This window comes from Ranitomeya imitator, chromosome 7 (assembly GCF_032444005.1).
Source record: "Ranitomeya imitator isolate aRanImi1 chromosome 7, aRanImi1.pri, whole genome shotgun sequence".
Lineage (NCBI taxonomy): Eukaryota > Metazoa > Chordata > Amphibia > Anura > Dendrobatidae > Ranitomeya > Ranitomeya imitator.
The window spans coordinates 212,097,702-212,114,411 of NC_091288.1; the positions used below are offsets into that span (position 1 = coordinate 212,097,702).

Sequence of the window (16,710 nt, forward strand, 5' to 3'; positions counted from 1 at the left end):
CATCTTATTCCAGAATTCACTTTATCAGGACTGGAGTAGAAAAACCTTAATGACCCGAGATCCATGCTCTTTGCTCTTTCAGTTCAAGAAATATAGCAAATGGCAAAAGAACAGAAAAGAAGTGAGGTTCGTGATCGGTGACTCAGTGGTCATTGGTTGGTTGATGTTCTTGTCTACAACATTCTTCTTCTTTCACAATTGTGTCATGGACGAATTGCAAAATTTTTCAGCCTCAAGTTGTTTTTTTCTTTTTTTTTTTTAAATTAATGCTCCTCTCATCACTTTTAAAAATATAAATATTGTATTGTTAGTTATACAAATAATGTTTAACCCCTTTGCGACATGGCCTGTACCGCAACCCCCCTGTGTCGGTGATCACTGTGATTGGCTGATCAATTCTGACCAGCCAATCACAGCAATGTCACAACAAAGTTATAAAAAAATCACAGTGACATGTGATTGATCACAATTGTATTTTTGGCGCACTTCTTTTGCGCTTTTTCCTGCGTCGAACATTCGTGCTCTTCCCGTTGGCTGCTGCTCTCTGATCAGTATCACTGCTGATCAGAGTCTGCGCCAAGAGAGTTTTTAATTTTTTAGATATTGACGTCGCAGTGTGAGTCACGTCCGATTTTCTTTAAGAAAAACAAATAGTAATAGTTAGTATAGAGTAACTTTATAGGTAGGGAGAGACCGTTATTCTATTGCCAGAAAAAATAAAGATTTGTTAGCTTCTGGTAAATTTTTAGCTAGAGCAAGAGGTGAGCGTACATTGCAGTGTTTGTAACGTCCGTTTTTCTTCCGCAAAAATAAAAAGAATAGTTTGTAATTTTATAGATAGGTCATTAGTGTAGTGAACGTCACTGTAATTTTTTTATACTTTTTTACATCTACTGATTTTTATTTTTTTTTTTTCGTTTTATTCTTCACAATTTTTCTACAACTTTTTTCCCCTCTTTTTTTTCCTCTATTTTTATAATAAATAGTACCCTTTGCACAAATTCCAGACAAAGAAAAAACGATCCGCACCACTGCAACACTTTGTGCTTGGCCTTTTTTTTAAATATCCAGTGTGCTTATGGCTGCCCAAATCAGACTCCTGGGTGCTCGCTCATAGAAAAAAAAACAATGCAAATGTCCATGCAGCAAAAGAGAAAAGAGTGGCACTCACTATCCTTAAAATTCACTTTATTTCACCAATTTTAAAACATCAAGGCCAGGAGAGTAGTCAGTGGAACAAAGAGCTGGACGATGATCGTTTTGCGCACAGGCGCTTCAACAGGTCCGAAGTGCCTGTGCGTGAATTGAACGTCGTCCAGCTCTTTGTTCCACCGATTACTCTCCTGGCCTGGATGTTTTAAAATTGCCGAAATAAAGTGAATTTTAAGGATGGTGAGTGCCACTCTTTTTTTCTTTTGCTGCATGTACCCTTTACACAAGCCTCATGCAATACACATGTTAAAGCCCCACTTACACACACATCCCCGGGGTTTTGAAGAATAGCATAAAAATGGCCCATTTCTCAACAAGACGCTATTCACCAGAGGAGGCCAACCCTTTCCATGCCTCAGACACAGATTCAGACAGTGAAGAAGATCCAACATTCCTCTATTTCTCTTCCTCCTTCTCATCTAGTGAGGAGAGACCACCCACAAGTGTTATGACCTGGTGGTTAGGAGCACCCGGAATGACCTGATAGTTAAACCTCATACAGGACGAGCTCTGGGATGTGGGAGCTCTGCTGACCGCAAACCCTAATCCTATCACACACACTAAAAATAGCCGTGGAGCGCTCCTGACCAGACCTAGGCGCCTCGTCACAGCCTAAGAACTATCTAGCCCTAGAGATAGAAAATAAAGCCTACCTTGCCTCAGAGAAATTCCCCAAAGGTAAAGGAAGCCCCCCACATATATTGACTGTGAGTAAAGATGAAAGTCACAAACGCAGAAATGAAACAGGTTTCAGCAAAGGGAGGCCAGACTTACTAAATAGACAGAGGATAGGAAAGGTAACTTTGCGATCAGCACAAAAACCTACAAAAGACCACGCAGAGTGTGCAAAAAAGACCTCCGCACCGACTCACGGTGCGGAGGGGCCACTCTGCATCCCAGAGCTTCCAGCTAGCAAGACAAAATCATGAAAACCAGCTGGACAAGAAAACAGTGAACAAATAATGACTATCAGGAACTTAGCTTCTGCAGGAGAAGGCAGGTCACCAGAGAGATCCAGGAGCGAACTGAACCAATGCAAAAACATTGACAGCTGGCATGGAGTAACGATCTGAGAGGAGTTAAATAGAACAGCCAACCAAAGGATAAACCACGTCACCTGTGTAAGGAACCTCAGAATCAGCAGCTTCACTCACAGCCACCAGAGGGAGCCCATAGACAGAACTCGCCGAAGTACCATTCACGACCACAAGAGGGAGTACAACAACAGAATACACAACACACAAGGCACCCTAGGACCCAAGCAACCTCTACAGCAATCGATCCCACATGGACTCCACACCCTGAAAATTATCTCTAATAAATGGCCCGACAAGGAAAACTCCGTGGACAGACACGTGTGGACTCAGAAGTAACCGTTGACCCCAACAAGTGGAAGTAATCAGAATGGACTGGGATGAGACTGATTCAATGTTTGGCACCTTGGTCCTCATTAGACACCAATGTAAATCTGTCGAAGGTCAAAGGAAATTTATTAAACAATCATCTCCTCGTGGGTAATTCCATCCTTGACTGATTCATCCGGGGAATTTATAGACGGTGGAGGAGCAGAGAATTTCCAACTTCTGTTTTGGGAACAATTAAGAATAATTAAGCATGGTTTCCGAAAGCAACTTCCTGAAATATATTTTCCGAACTACATCTAAATTGTCAAAAACTGTTTTAAGAACAAATAAAAAACACAATAACCAAATATGAAACGTGAAGACCAAGCCCACCGAAAAACGTTCTCTTGCAGTAGGGTTTGGACAATGGTTGAGCAAGTCAGCTGGTTCCCTTTGTTTGAACCTTTGCCTGCAGGACATACTCATTTTATGGCTACCTTATGTAAATGTCTGGTCCAATCTTAAGACTAGACAAAAAGGATTTTGGTAAATTTTCTCCAATTTCGTAGTTAGTACGGTAATTAGACTACAAATGGCTAAGATAGAAGAAACCTTCTGCCAAATCCAGCTGAACTGAACCTGAAAGATCAACCTTGTGGGTCTAACCACAAATTGACATCACTGGTAAACCACTGGTCTAGCCGGTATTACCACTGGTAGAACCGGTGCTGGAATTTAATTAGTACCCGCAAAATAATTGACTGTGTTTCTAAGCAAAGCTTTGCATGTATTCTCCGTGTAAACATTACAAGGGCTGTAATGAGTTCTCTGCATTTTTGCCTATTTTTGTTACGGTGGTCACTACCTTTTCAGGAACAGTATTACTCTCCGCATGTACAAAATATTGAAAATCAGAACATTTTAATATCCACTTAGGCAACTAGATCTGGTGTTCAAAAAAGAGTGACTGCAGGAGTATTCGCTCATCGAATGTCCTGTACTCACAGCCCCTGCGAGCTGCATGGGAACAGATCAATGATCCGGCAGTTTCCGTATTGCCGGCTACTCCTCCTGTTTATACGCAGAGATTCGTTGCTGACAATGGATCGTTTGTCCCGGCAGATAAGTCATCAATCCATGGATGAGAGTTTTGCAAATTGACATGTTTACACGGGACAAGGACGGGGAATGAACGGATGATTGTTCACTGATTAACGACCCTGCGAAAGGACTAGAGTTTAGCGAATCAATTTAGGGCTAATCAAATTTTTACAAAAAAAAAAACATATTAGATTAGTCAGAATTCATCCATTTTGCAGGATTACAGAGGGATTAAAAAAATAGAAATATATGTATAATCTCATTAAGATTTTACCAGTTCCTCCGGATCTCCCCCAGTCCGGTCTGATTTCCGATGCCTGCCATCTTGTGTGCCTTTAGCAATGCTACTTTTCGCAAAGTCTTGCCATAGTGGGGCAAAGCAATGCACATCTTCATGGGACCGGACCTAGTCAACACCGGAGATACCAAAATATCACTGATGCTACCAAAGAAAACAAATGGGGGACTCCACGGCAGCACAGCGGAGGGCCGGAGTGGTATAATTTATATTGACCATTATTATTCCCTGGGGTCTGCAGTGATCTCCGAACATAAAAATGCACAATTTGCATCAAATTTCATGTGAATCTAATTGTCAAATTTGGGAAAATCTAACATGTAAATTTAATCAGGTTCTTTCTTCCTTAACAATGACATTAAGGATAAATTTCCATAAATCAAAAATGTACTAGATTTTACTTTGGTTACTCATTAGCAGAAAATCGTCAAACTATGGGCAGCACAAATCAGAGATCATCAAGTATGTTTTACTCTAAAAATACTCAGGAGGCCGGGGACCAAAAGCATATGTGCACCCTGAAGGTCTATGCACCATGAAGGTCTGTGCACCATGAAGATATGTGCACCATGAAGGAATGTTCCCCATGAAGGTCTGTGCACCATGAAGGTCTATGCACCCTGAAGGTCTATGCACCATGAAGGTCTGTGCACCATGAAGGTCTGTGCACCATGAAGGAATGTGCACCATGAAGGTCTGTGCACCATGAAGGTCTGTGCACCATGAAGGTCTGTGCACCATGAAGGAATGTGCACCCTGAAGGTCTATGCACCATGAAGGTCTGTGAACCATGAAGATATGTGCACCATGAAGATATGTGCACCATGATGGAATGTGCACCATGAAGGTCTGTGAACTATGAAGATATGTGCACCATGAAGATATGTGCACCATGAAGGTTTGTGCACCATGAAGATATGTGCACCATGAAGATATGTGCACCATGAAGATATGTGCACCATGAAGGTTTGTGCACCATGAAGATATGTGCACCATGAAGGTCTATGCACCATGAAGGTCTATGCACCATGAAGGAATGTGCACCATAAAGGTCTGTGCACCATGAAGGTCTGTGAACCATGAAGATATGTGCACCATGAAGGTCTATGCACCATGAAGGTCTATGCACCATGAAGTAATGTGCACCATGAAGGTCTGTGCACCATGAAGGTCTGTGCACCATGAAGGTCTATGCCCTATGAAGGAATGTGCAGCATAAAAGTTCACCATGAAGGTCTGTGCACCATGTAGGTCTATGCACAATGAAGATATGTGCACCATGAAGGAATGACTTATTAACGCCAATGTACTGACTACATTTTTCAAGCAGAGCACGCTTTAGGAAAGGTCACTGCTAAACAGCAATCAGTTTTACATTGCAGCACTTATGTTTATTGTTCTGAGAATATTTTAAGCTCTTTCTTGAGGCCCATTTCACTGATTTGTGAGGGTTTTTTTGCAGAATTTTTGGGATCGATTCTCTCCAATCAAACTGCATGTTTTTATGGAAAGTTCCACAAAAACAGCGAGAAGAGTGGAGTGTCTCTGATGCTCGGCTACCGCACGAGGTTGTGTACAGTCATGGACAAAAATTTTGAGAATGAGACAAATATAAATTTTTCCAAAGTCTACTGCTTCATTTTTTCTAATGGCAATTTGCATATACTCCTGAATGTCAGAGTGATCAGCTTAACAGCAATTACTGTACTTGCAAAGTCAATATTTGCCCAGAAAATGAACTTTAACCCCCAAAACACATTTCAACATCATTGCAGTCCTGCCTTAAAAGGAGCAGCTAACATTGTTTTAGTGATTGATCCATTAACACAGGTGTGGGTGTTGATGAGGACAGGGCTGGCGATCAATCAGTCATGATTAAGGAAGAATGACATCACTGGACACTTTAAAAGGAGGCTGGTGCTTGGTATCATTGTTTCTCTTCAGTTAACCATGGTTATCTCTAAAGAAACACGTGCAGCCATCATTGCACTGCACAAAAATGGCCTAACAGGGAAGAGTATCGCAGCTACAAAGATTGCACCTCAGTCAACAATCTATTGCATCATCAAGAACTTCAAGGAGAGAGCTTCCATTGTTGTCAAAAAGGCTCCAGGGCGCCCAAGAAAGACCAGCAAGCGCCAGGACCGTATCTTCAAACTGTTTCAGCTGCGGGATCGGACGACCAGCAGTGCCGAGCTTGCTCAGGAATGGCAGCAGGCTGGTGGGAGTGCTCCTGCACGCACTGTGAGGCGGAGACTCTTTGAGCAAGGCCTGGTTTCAAGGAGGGCAGCAAAGAAGCCACTTCTCTCCAGAAAAAACATCAGGGACCGACTGATATTCTGCAAAAGGTACAGGGAGTGGACTGCTGAGGACTGGGGCAAAGTCATTTTCTCTGATGTTTGGGACATCTGGAAAACAGCTTATTCGGAGAAGAAGAGGTGAGCGCTCCCACCAGTCTTGTCTCATGCCAACTGTAAAGCATCCTGAAACCATTCATGTGTGGGGTTGCTTCTCAGCCAAGGGAATCGGCTCACTCACAGTCTTGCCTAAAAACACAGCCATGAATAAAGAATGGTACCAGAATGTCCTCCAAGAGCAACTTCTCCCAACCGTCCAAGAGCAGTTTGGCGCCCAACAATGCCTTTTCCAGCATGATGGAGCACCTTGCCATAAAGCAAAGGTGATAACTAAATGGCTCATGGAACAAAACATAGAGATTTTGGGTCCATAGCCTGGAAACTCCCCAGATCTTAATCCCATTGAGAACTTGTGGTCAATCATCAAGAGACGGGTGGACAAACAAAAACCAACAAATTCTGGCAAAATGCAAGCACTGATTATGCAAGAATGGACGGCTATCAGTCAGGATTTGGTCCAGAAGTTGATTGAGAGCATGCCAGGGAGAATTGCAGAGATCTTGAAGAAGAAGGGTCAACACTGCAAATATTGACTTGCTGCATTAACTCATTCTAACTGTCAATATAACCTATTGGTTCTCATAATATGATTGCATCAGACAAACACTAATAAAAACCAGAGGGCAGCAGATCATGTGAAATTATAATTTTGGTGTCATTCTCAAAAATTTTGGCCATGACTGTAATGTCTCCTCTGGTTTTATCACATTTACCGAAAAAATTTCTGTACCTTCTGTTCCCTTTATCGAGAAAGATGCAAATTGTGTCACCTGTGTCTACATCTGTGATGAAACTGATGTTGTGCAGTGTTGACCGAAGAGAAGTTATAGACGAATGCTCGTCGACGGATGTTGGGGTGGAAGTGCAAACTGTGAAATTTGTGGTAAAATTTTCATTTAGTTGAAATAACTGTAGGAAGAAACTGCTTGGGTAACCGGAGCAAATATTAACTCCTTAGTGACCGGGCCAATTTTTTTTTAATCTGACCATTGTCCCTTTATATAAACATACTGACCGCAGAGTTATTAAACTACACTTAGTCAAGAAGTGTTCTCAATTTGAGAGATATACCTTTATTAACATATAAAAAATACACACAATTAAAATAAGTGCCTCAAAACCAAAATCGCAGTAGAGGTAAGCAAAGGGAACCACAGGTATCCAGATAAAATCAATCAATTATATTGCTGCCGGAGCGCCCACAAATGTTCATTAGTCACCGGGAAAAATAATAACTGTTTATATAATTTTTGGAGTGTTGCCCTTCCTTAGCTTAAGGAAATGGGCTGGTGCGTTATGTTTACATTGTCCCTTTATGTGATAATAACGCTGGAACGCTTCAACAGATCCCACTGATTTGGAGATTGTTTTTTTCGTGGCACATTATACTTTATGATAATGGTAAACTTAGGTTGATATGTTTTGAGCTATTTATAAATATATCAGAAATTTATAAAAAAATGTTAAAAACAAAATTGCAGTTTTTAATCTCTGAATGATTATCCCTTTAACCCCTTCCCGACCCATGACGCCACGTAGGCGTCATGAAAGTCGGTGCCAATCCGATCCATGACGCCTATGTGGCGTCATGGAAAGATCGCGTCCCTGCAGATCGGGTGAAAGGGTTAACTCCAATTTCACCCAATCTGCAGGGACAGAGGGAGTGGTAGTTTAGCCCAGGGGGGGGTGGCTTCACCCCCCCCCCCCGTGGCTACGATCGCTCTGATTGGCTGTTGAAAGTGAAACTGCCAATCAGAGCGATTTGTAATATTTCACCTATTATAACGGGTGAAATATTACAATCCAGCCATGGCCGATGCTGCAATATCATCGGCCATGGCTGGAAACACTAATGTGCCCCCAGCCCCCCTCTGCTCCGGCTCCCCTCCGTCCTGTGCTCCGATCCCCCCCCCGTGCTCTTGTCCGCTCCCCCGTGCTTCAATCACCCCCCCGTGCTCCAATCACCCCCCCCCCACACTCCGATCCACCCTCCCGTGCTCCATTCCACCCCCCCGTGCTCCGTTCCACCCCCCCGTGCTCCGTTCCACCCCCCCGTGCTCCGTTCCACCCCTCCCGTGTTCCGATCCACCCCCCATGCTCCGATCCCACCCCCCGTGTTCCCCCCCACCCCATCATACTTACCGATCCTGCCGGGGTCCGTCCGTCTTCTCCCTGGGCGCCGCCATCTTCCAAAATGGCGGGCGCATGCGCAGTGCGCCCTCCGAATCTGCCGTCCGGCAGATTCGTTCAAAGTGCATTTTGATCACTGAGATATAATGTATCCCAGTGATCAAAATAAAAAAATGATAAATGACCCCCCCCCCCTTTGTCACCCCCATAGGTAGGGACAATAAAAAAATATAGATTTTTTTTTTTCCACTAATGTTAGAATAGGGGTAGGGGTAGGGTTAGGGCTAGGGTTAGGGCTAGGGCTAGTGTTAGGGCTAGGGTTAGGGTTAGAGCTAGGGTTAGGGCTAGGGTTAGGGTTAGAGCTTAGGGTTAGGGCTAGGGTTTTGGTATGTGCACATGTATTCTGGTCCTCTGCGGATTTTTCCGCTGCGGATTTATGGCGGATTTACCATGTTTTTTTCTGCGCATTTCACTGCAGTTTTACAACTGCGGTTTTCTATTGGAGCAGTTGTAAAACCGCTGCGGAATCCGCACAAAGAAGTGACATGCTGCGGAATGTAAACCGCTGCGTTTCCGTGCGATTTTTGTTTCCAATAGGTTTACATTGAACTGTAAACTCATGGGAAACTGCTGCGGATCCGTAGCGTTTTCCGCAGCGTGTGCACATACCTTTAGAATTAGGCCATGTGCACACGGTGCGGATTTGGCTGCGGATCCGCAGCGGATTGGCCGCTGCGGATTCGCAGCAGTGTTCCATCAGGTTTACAGTACCAAGTAAACCTATGGAAAACCAAATCCGCTGTGCCCATGGTGCGGAAAATACCGTGCGGAATCCGCAGATGAAATCCGCACAAAAAACACTGGAAATCCGCGGAAAATCCGCAGGTAAAACGCAGTGCCTTTTACCCGCGGATTTTTCAAAAATGATGCTGAAAAATCTCACACGAATCCGCAACGTGGGCACATAGCCTTAGGGTTAGGGTTGTGGTTAGGGATGTGATTAGGGTTATGGCTACAGTTGGGATTAGGGTTACGGGTGTGGGGGGGTTAGTGTTGGAGGTAGAATTGAGGGGTTTCCACTGTTTAGGCACATCAGGGGTCTCCAAACGCAACATGGCGCCACCATTGATTCCAGCCAATCTTGTATTCAAAAAGTCAAATGGTGCTCCCTCAATTCCGAGCCCCGACGTGTGCCCAAACAGTGGTTTACCCCCACATATGGGGTACCAGCATACTCAGGATAAACTGCGCAACAATTACTGGGGTCCAATTTCTCCTGTTACCCTTGTGAAAATAAAAAAATGCTTGCTAAAGCATCATTTTTGAGGAAAGAAAAATGATTTTTTATTTTCACGGCTGTGCGTTGTAAACGTCTGTGAAGCACTTGGGGGTTCAAAGTGCTCACCACATATCTAGATAAGTTCCTTGGGGGGTCTAGTTTCTAAAATGGGGTCACTTGTGGGGGGTTTCTACTGTTTAGGCACACCAGGGGCTCTGCAAATGCAACGTGACGCCCGCAGACCATTCCATCAAAGTCTGCATTTCAAAAGTCACTACTTCCCTTCTGAGCCCCAACATGTGCCCAAACAGTGGTTTACCCCCACACATGGGGTATCAGCATACTCAGGAGAAACTGTACAACAACTTTTGGGGTCCAATTTCTCCTGTAACCCTTGGGAAAATAAAAAATTCTGGGCTAAATAATTATTTTTGAGGAAAGAAAACGTATTTATTATTTTCACGGCTCTGCGTTGTAAACTTCTGTGAAGCACTTGGGGGTTCAAAGTGCTCACCACACATCTAGATAAGTTCCTTTCGGGGTCTAGTTTCCAAAATGGGGTCACTTGTGGGGGGTTTCTACTGTTTAGCCACATCAGGGGCTCTGCAAACGCAACGTGACGCCCACAGAGCATTCCATCAAAGTCTGCATTTCAAAACGTCACTACTTCACTTCCGAGGCCCGGCATGTGCCCAAACAGTGGTTTACCCCCACATATGGGGTATCAGCGTACTCAGGAGAAACTGGACAACAACTTTTGGGGTCAAATTTCTCCTGTTACCCTTGAGAAAATAAAAAATTGCAGGCTAAAAGATCATTTTTGAGAAAATAATTTTTTTTTTTTCATGGCTCTGCGTTATAAACTTCTGTGAAGCACTTGGGGGTTCAAAGTCCTCACCACACATCTAGATTAGTTCCTTTGGGGGTCTAGTTTCCAAAATGGGGTCATTTGTGGGGGATCTCCAATGTTTAGGCACACAGGGGCTCTCCAAACGTGACATGGTGTCCGCTAATGATTGGAGCTAATTTTCCATTTAAAAAGCCAAATGGCGTGCCTTCCCTTCCGAGCCCTGCCGTGCGCCCAAACAGTGGTTTACCCCCACATATGGGGTATCAGCATACTCAGGACAAACTGGACAAGAACATTTGGTGTCGAATTTCTCCTATTACCCTTGGCAAAATAGGAAATTCCAGGCTAAAAAATCATTTTTGAGGAAAGAAAAATTATTTTTTATTTTCATGGCTCTGCGTTATAAACTTCTGTGAAGCACCTGGGGGTTTAAAGTGCTCAATATGCATCTAGATAAGTTCCTTGGGGGGTCTAGTTTCCAAAATGAGGTCACTTGTGGGGGAGCTCCAATGTTTAGGCACACAGGGGCTCTCCAAACGCGACATGGTGTCCGCTAACGATGGAGATAATTTTTCATTCAAAAAGTCAAATGGCGCTCCTTCCCTTCCGAGCCTTACCATGTGCCCAAACAGTGGTTTACCCCCACATGTGAGGTATTGGTGTACTCAGGAGAAATTGCCCAACAAATTTTAGGATCCATTTTATCCTGTTGCCCATGTAAAAATGAAAAAATTGAGGCTAAAAGAATTTTTTTGTGAAAAAAAAGTACTTTTTCATTTTTACGGATCAATTTGTGAAGCACCTGGGGGTTCAAAGTGCTCACTATGCATCTAGATAAGTTCATTGGGGCGTCTAGTTTCCAAAATGGGGTCACTTGTGGGGGAGCTCCAATTTTTAGGCACACGGGGGCTCTCCAAACGTGACATGGTGTCCGCTAAAGAGTGGAGCCAATTTTTCATTCAAAAAGTCAAATGGCGCTCCTTCCCTTCCAAGCCCTGCCGTGCGCCCAAACAGTGGTTTACCCCCACATATGAGGTATCAGCGTACTCAGGACAAATTGGACAACAACTTTCGTGGTTCAGTTTCTCCTTTTACCATTGGGAAAATAAAAAAATTGTTGCTAAAAGATAATTTTTGTGACTAAAAAGTTAAATGTTCATTTTTTCCTTCCATGTTGCTTCTGCTGCTGTGAAGTACCTGAAGGGTTAATAAACTTCTTGAATGTGGTTTTGAGTACCTTGAGGGGTGCAGTTTTTAGAATGGTGTCACTTTTGGGTATTTTCAGCCATATAGACCCCTCAAACTGACTTCAAATGTGAGGTGGTCCCTAAAAAAAATGGTTTTGTAAATTTCGTTGTAAAAATGAGAAATCGCTGGTCAAATTTTAACCCTTATAACTTCCTAGCAAAAAAAAATTTTGTTTCCAAAATTGTGCTGATGTAAAGTATACATGTGGGAAATGTTATTTATTAACTATTTTGTGTCACATAACTCTCCGGTTTAACAGAATAAAAATTCAAAATGTGAAAATTGCGAAATTTTCAAAATTTTCGCCAAATTTCCGTTTTTATCACAAATAAACGCAGAATTTATTGACCTAAATTTACCACTAACATGAAGCCCAATATGTCACGAAAAAACAATCTCAGAACCGCTAGGATCCGTTGAAGAGTTCCTGAGTTATTACCTCATAAAGAGACACTGGTCAAAATTGCAAAAAACGGCAAGGTCTTTAAGGTCAAAATAGGCTCGGTCATGAAGGGGTTAATCCAGACAGTCGCACCACACAAAAACAATAATAAATACCGTAACAATGACAGGTTTAAAAGTATAGCAGTAATTTTTTTTAGGGACCAATTCAGTTTTGAAATTACTTTGAGGGTCCTAGGTATTTAAAATCTCAAAAAGTGATTCCATTGTAACAACAGCCCCTCTCAAGGTGTTCAAAGTTGCGTTCAGGTAGTTCATTAACTAATTATTCTTTGTGTTTTCCAGGAATTAATGCAAAGTGACGTTACAGGAATGAAAAAAAATATTTTTACCACATAATGTTTGGATCGTCTGAACAGGTCACTATAGCTGGAAGACTCTAAGGCCGTTATTTGGCTATGATTTGCCATAGCAAACATCAGGACCGCACGATCAAGTTCAAGGACATTAGCTGATATGATGTCTTGCCATACAGCGCTCACAGACAAGAGATTCTTGCTCTTCATTCCTAAGTTATCTCACAGACAGAAGAAGCAGCAGCATGGAGAGCATAATACAGCAATACTGAGCAGTGTAGATGTGAATCCATCTCTGGTGTGAGGTAAAAGACTTGCTAGAAAGCTCAGCATCATTTTCTTTATTTTCCTCTGCCTGATTTCTCACTTCTTCTCCCTTCACTACAGGAACCAAAATGCCATTCGTACACCTTACATAACGTGGGAAATGATAAGGTAACAATTATTGACCCCAGTGTCGCCCTGACCAATCTAGAATAGAAAACTGTGCTGCAATAACAGTGCTGTAGTAACAGTGCTGCACTAACCCATTCCCAATATATGAAGCATCTCAGGAGCCGTGTCATACAGCCGACATCTGCCTACAGCAGCATTGAGCATCGATCACTGAGGTTTCACCCTTTAGACCACAACAGATAAATTGTGTACACCGGATTCCATCAACACCCCCTACATGGTGTTGTTGAGTTGTCATGGTAGTCGGCGACCTGATAAAGGTCCCATAGCTGCCATCTTTCTCTTCCTGTGATTCAAAGTCTATGGCTGGACGCCATAGGAGAATTTCTTTTTTATCTATGTACTGTAATACCTTGATATAGCAATACATTGTATAAGCAAACAATCAAGGTTTAGAGTCCACTAAGGACTCTAACAAGTAAAATAAAAAAATGATTAAAATTTTTGTATTTTTTTCATATTTTTTAAATCTTTTCCTTTTCCCAGTTTAAAAATAAAGGTATTAAAAAGTAATTGTATTTCATATCACTGCATCCAAATATATATAAAAAATCCAGTCTATCAAAATATATAATAAATTAACCCATATGGTAAAATCCATAAAGAGGAAAAATACAAACACAAAGCCATGACACTGCTCCTTCAAAAAAAATGTTACAGGTCTCAGAAAATGGTGACAGGAACCAATTTTTCAAAAGCAAGTTTGGTATCAATCTGAACAATTAAATTCCGAAGCCATTTTTAGTGCCCAGTGAACGCCGTAAAAACAAGACCCAAAAAAATGACGCATTTTTCACCATTCCTTTTGGAATTTTTCCCCATTTTTCAGTACAATGCATAAAAATAAAATGAAGGGCGACATTGAAAACTACAACTGGTCCCCGGGACTGCAAAATAAAGAGTTATATCTTTTGAATAAAGTGGATAAAAAAAATGGAAGAGCGCCAAACGGAAATTTGCCGCAGTGGGGCTTTTGACTCATGGCGTATATTTTTGGTTTTTGCTTCTTGTTTTCTTAAATTGCTCAATTTCTAAAAGATCTCCTTTTTTTAAGGAACTCAACAAAAAAAGCTGACGGCGATATTCCTTGACCAAAATACTGTATATAATGCTTTTCTATAGACCGTGAGCTTACAGCCCTTGGAGAAAGGCAACAATTGCAATGCTCCTATAGTCTAGCCTGCATACCCAGAATTCATTGTGTAGACATAGGCAGGGGTGGGTAAAGACCACCCAGTCCAGACCCGCCTCCGCCTATGAATCCTGGATAGACCGCGTCTGCAGTTACTCAAAATCCTCATGATAGCAGGCTCTGAACAAGCAGGGGGTGACGCTACACCGTGTGCTTTTTCTCACATTCATTTGTAATTCCTGTAAAAAAAAAAACAATTAGCAGAAATTGTTAAGTCCGCCCACAATTAGACAGCCTCGCCCATTAGGGTGTGGTTTATATCAACTCTGTTCCTTTAAAAATGAAACAATTATCAAATTTTTTTAAAGATTGCTTTTAATAGGAATTATGAAATTTATAAATGCGAATTCTCAATCTCAATCTCATTGATTGTACGAACAAACTCAAGACCGGTCTCCCGGATAGGAAAATTTAGGAATTCCTCTGAAAATTAAAAACAGAAAAGAAAAAAAATTAAAAAGTTGTAAAAACAATTTCAAGTACATTTCTTAGTTAGAAAAAGAAAACCTCTCAATGTTTCGCCGTGTTTTTTACACTTTCTTTTTTTCTTGGAGACATCAGGGGAATATTAGGTGATAATCAATAATTTTCAGCATTGGTGAAAGCCGTGAGCAGGCAAATTTGTTTGTAGATATAATATTTGTCTGTTGCAACAGTGTTAGTAGCGTGAACAGCTACAGTGAAGAGTTCATTATGATTATATCAGAAAAAGGGTTAGTCAGCAAAGAAATGGATAGGCACTGGCAGACGAGAGGAACAAGCAAACTTTTTTTTTGTAGAGAAGATATATCCTGTTGCAGCAGCGTTTGTAGTGTGAACAGTTCGGTCTTTTCAGCAGACTCTCTCAGTGACCAGATTTAGGCTTTGTTCACATGGGTTATATTTGACCTAAATGAATTTGAGGCCAGATTCCATTCTGAAATCCAGCCACTCAATACATGTGAATGGGGTTCATGCAACCTCAATCATCCAGTGGAGAGTCTGGTGGAGAAATACCAGAAAATAAGGAAGGTGGGTTCAAGAGTACTAGTGTCTTAAATGAGGCTAAGTTTTATCTTTTTCATGGGTGTGCTCACCAGGAAAGTCAATATTAGCTCCAATAAGATTGTATCGATTATTTTTCAATATAAACTTGTCCTCCTCTATTCCATCTGTGAACATACAAAAAAAAAAGCATGTAAAATTGTATCCAGGCATCTCCATGGTTACAGACTACAAATAAGCTCTGTGTAGTCAGATCCTGCTGTCTTGTTTTGTTTTTTTGTTTTTTTTCCCTTCCACCATCTTCAACTTTTTTAATTAAAAAATAGTTGTGATTATTATCACTAAAGATGAGCGCTAGTGCTTGTTACTTGAGTTTGGCAAGGGTGCTCGGGTACGCACCGAGGATCGCGGGTGCTTGAGTGACACGTTCGAGTCCCCAGAGCCGCACATTTGGCTGTTAGACAGGTACAAAACATGCGGGACTGCACGTGCTCGTCAGGGAAACCCCCACATGCCGTGTGGCGGTCTGACAGCCGTGAAATACGCGTCTGCTGAGATTCTAACAGGTCACCCGAGCACCCGCGATACTCGGAGAATACCCGAGCACCCTAGGCAGACTCAAGTAAGGGGCACTTACACTCATCAATGTCAGCAAATGCCAAAATGGAACATCTACCCAGCGGGGTAGAAATGTGCTAGTGTCAAGCAGCTCCTGAAAGGAGGCTAATTTTATCGGTGCCATAGGCATACTCACCAGGAAAGTCATTATAAGCCCCTGCTCCATAACAACTTATTTTCTTATCCTTCTTTATAACTACATATACTGAATTGTCTTTTTTAATTTCATCTGTGAATGTAAAAAAAAACACAAGGATTTAAACTTGTATCCAAGTGTCTCCATGGTAACAGACTACGAGTAAACTCTGTGTAGTCAGATCTTGCTGTCAAGCTTTTTTTTTTTTTTTTCTCTCACCTCCCATCTCCACCTCATTATGTTCAAAATCAACACACAGGACAATAGAAAGGAAGAGATTAACCCATGACTGCCAGGTTGTAGTCTCTTACTTTGGAGACATATATTTCTGTATAGGTTCTGTAAACGCATAACCGTAGAAGACTGTAGTCATTGTCAACTTTATTTCTCACTTTATATTTAAAAAAATGCTGTGTTGTCAGTAAATAGGAACCCTGCAATCAATGCGGCATATACATTCGGTGACTCGTTCCCTACCGTTTTTTGTCTGCAGCTCCTATGCAGATGAATGTGTCTCCGTAAAGAAGGTTAGGGGTTGTCCACTACTTTAAGATTGATGATCTATCCTTAGGATAGGTCATCAAAAGCGGATTGGTGGGGGTGATACACCCGGCACCTCCGAAGATCCGCTGTTCCCGGTATCGGTGGCAGCTGGAACTGCTCGGTTGCGGAACCGCACTGCACTCCT

The 16,710-nt window shown here is 42.1% G+C and overlaps 1 long non-coding RNA gene across 2 annotated transcripts in view; it reads left to right on the top strand.

Moving 5' to 3' along the window:
* The window catches only part of LOC138645420 (uncharacterized), a 40,842-nt gene extending 27,372 nt beyond the window's left edge, over positions 1-13,470 (top strand). For both annotated transcript variants that reach the window (XR_011314739.1, XR_011314738.1), the window contains exons 2-3: positions 12,626-12,941; positions 13,024-13,470. This is a non-coding gene — a long non-coding RNA (uncharacterized lncRNA). The remainder of the gene's footprint in view (positions 1-12,625; positions 12,942-13,023) is intronic.
* Positions 13,471-16,710: the final 3,240 nt, after the last annotated feature.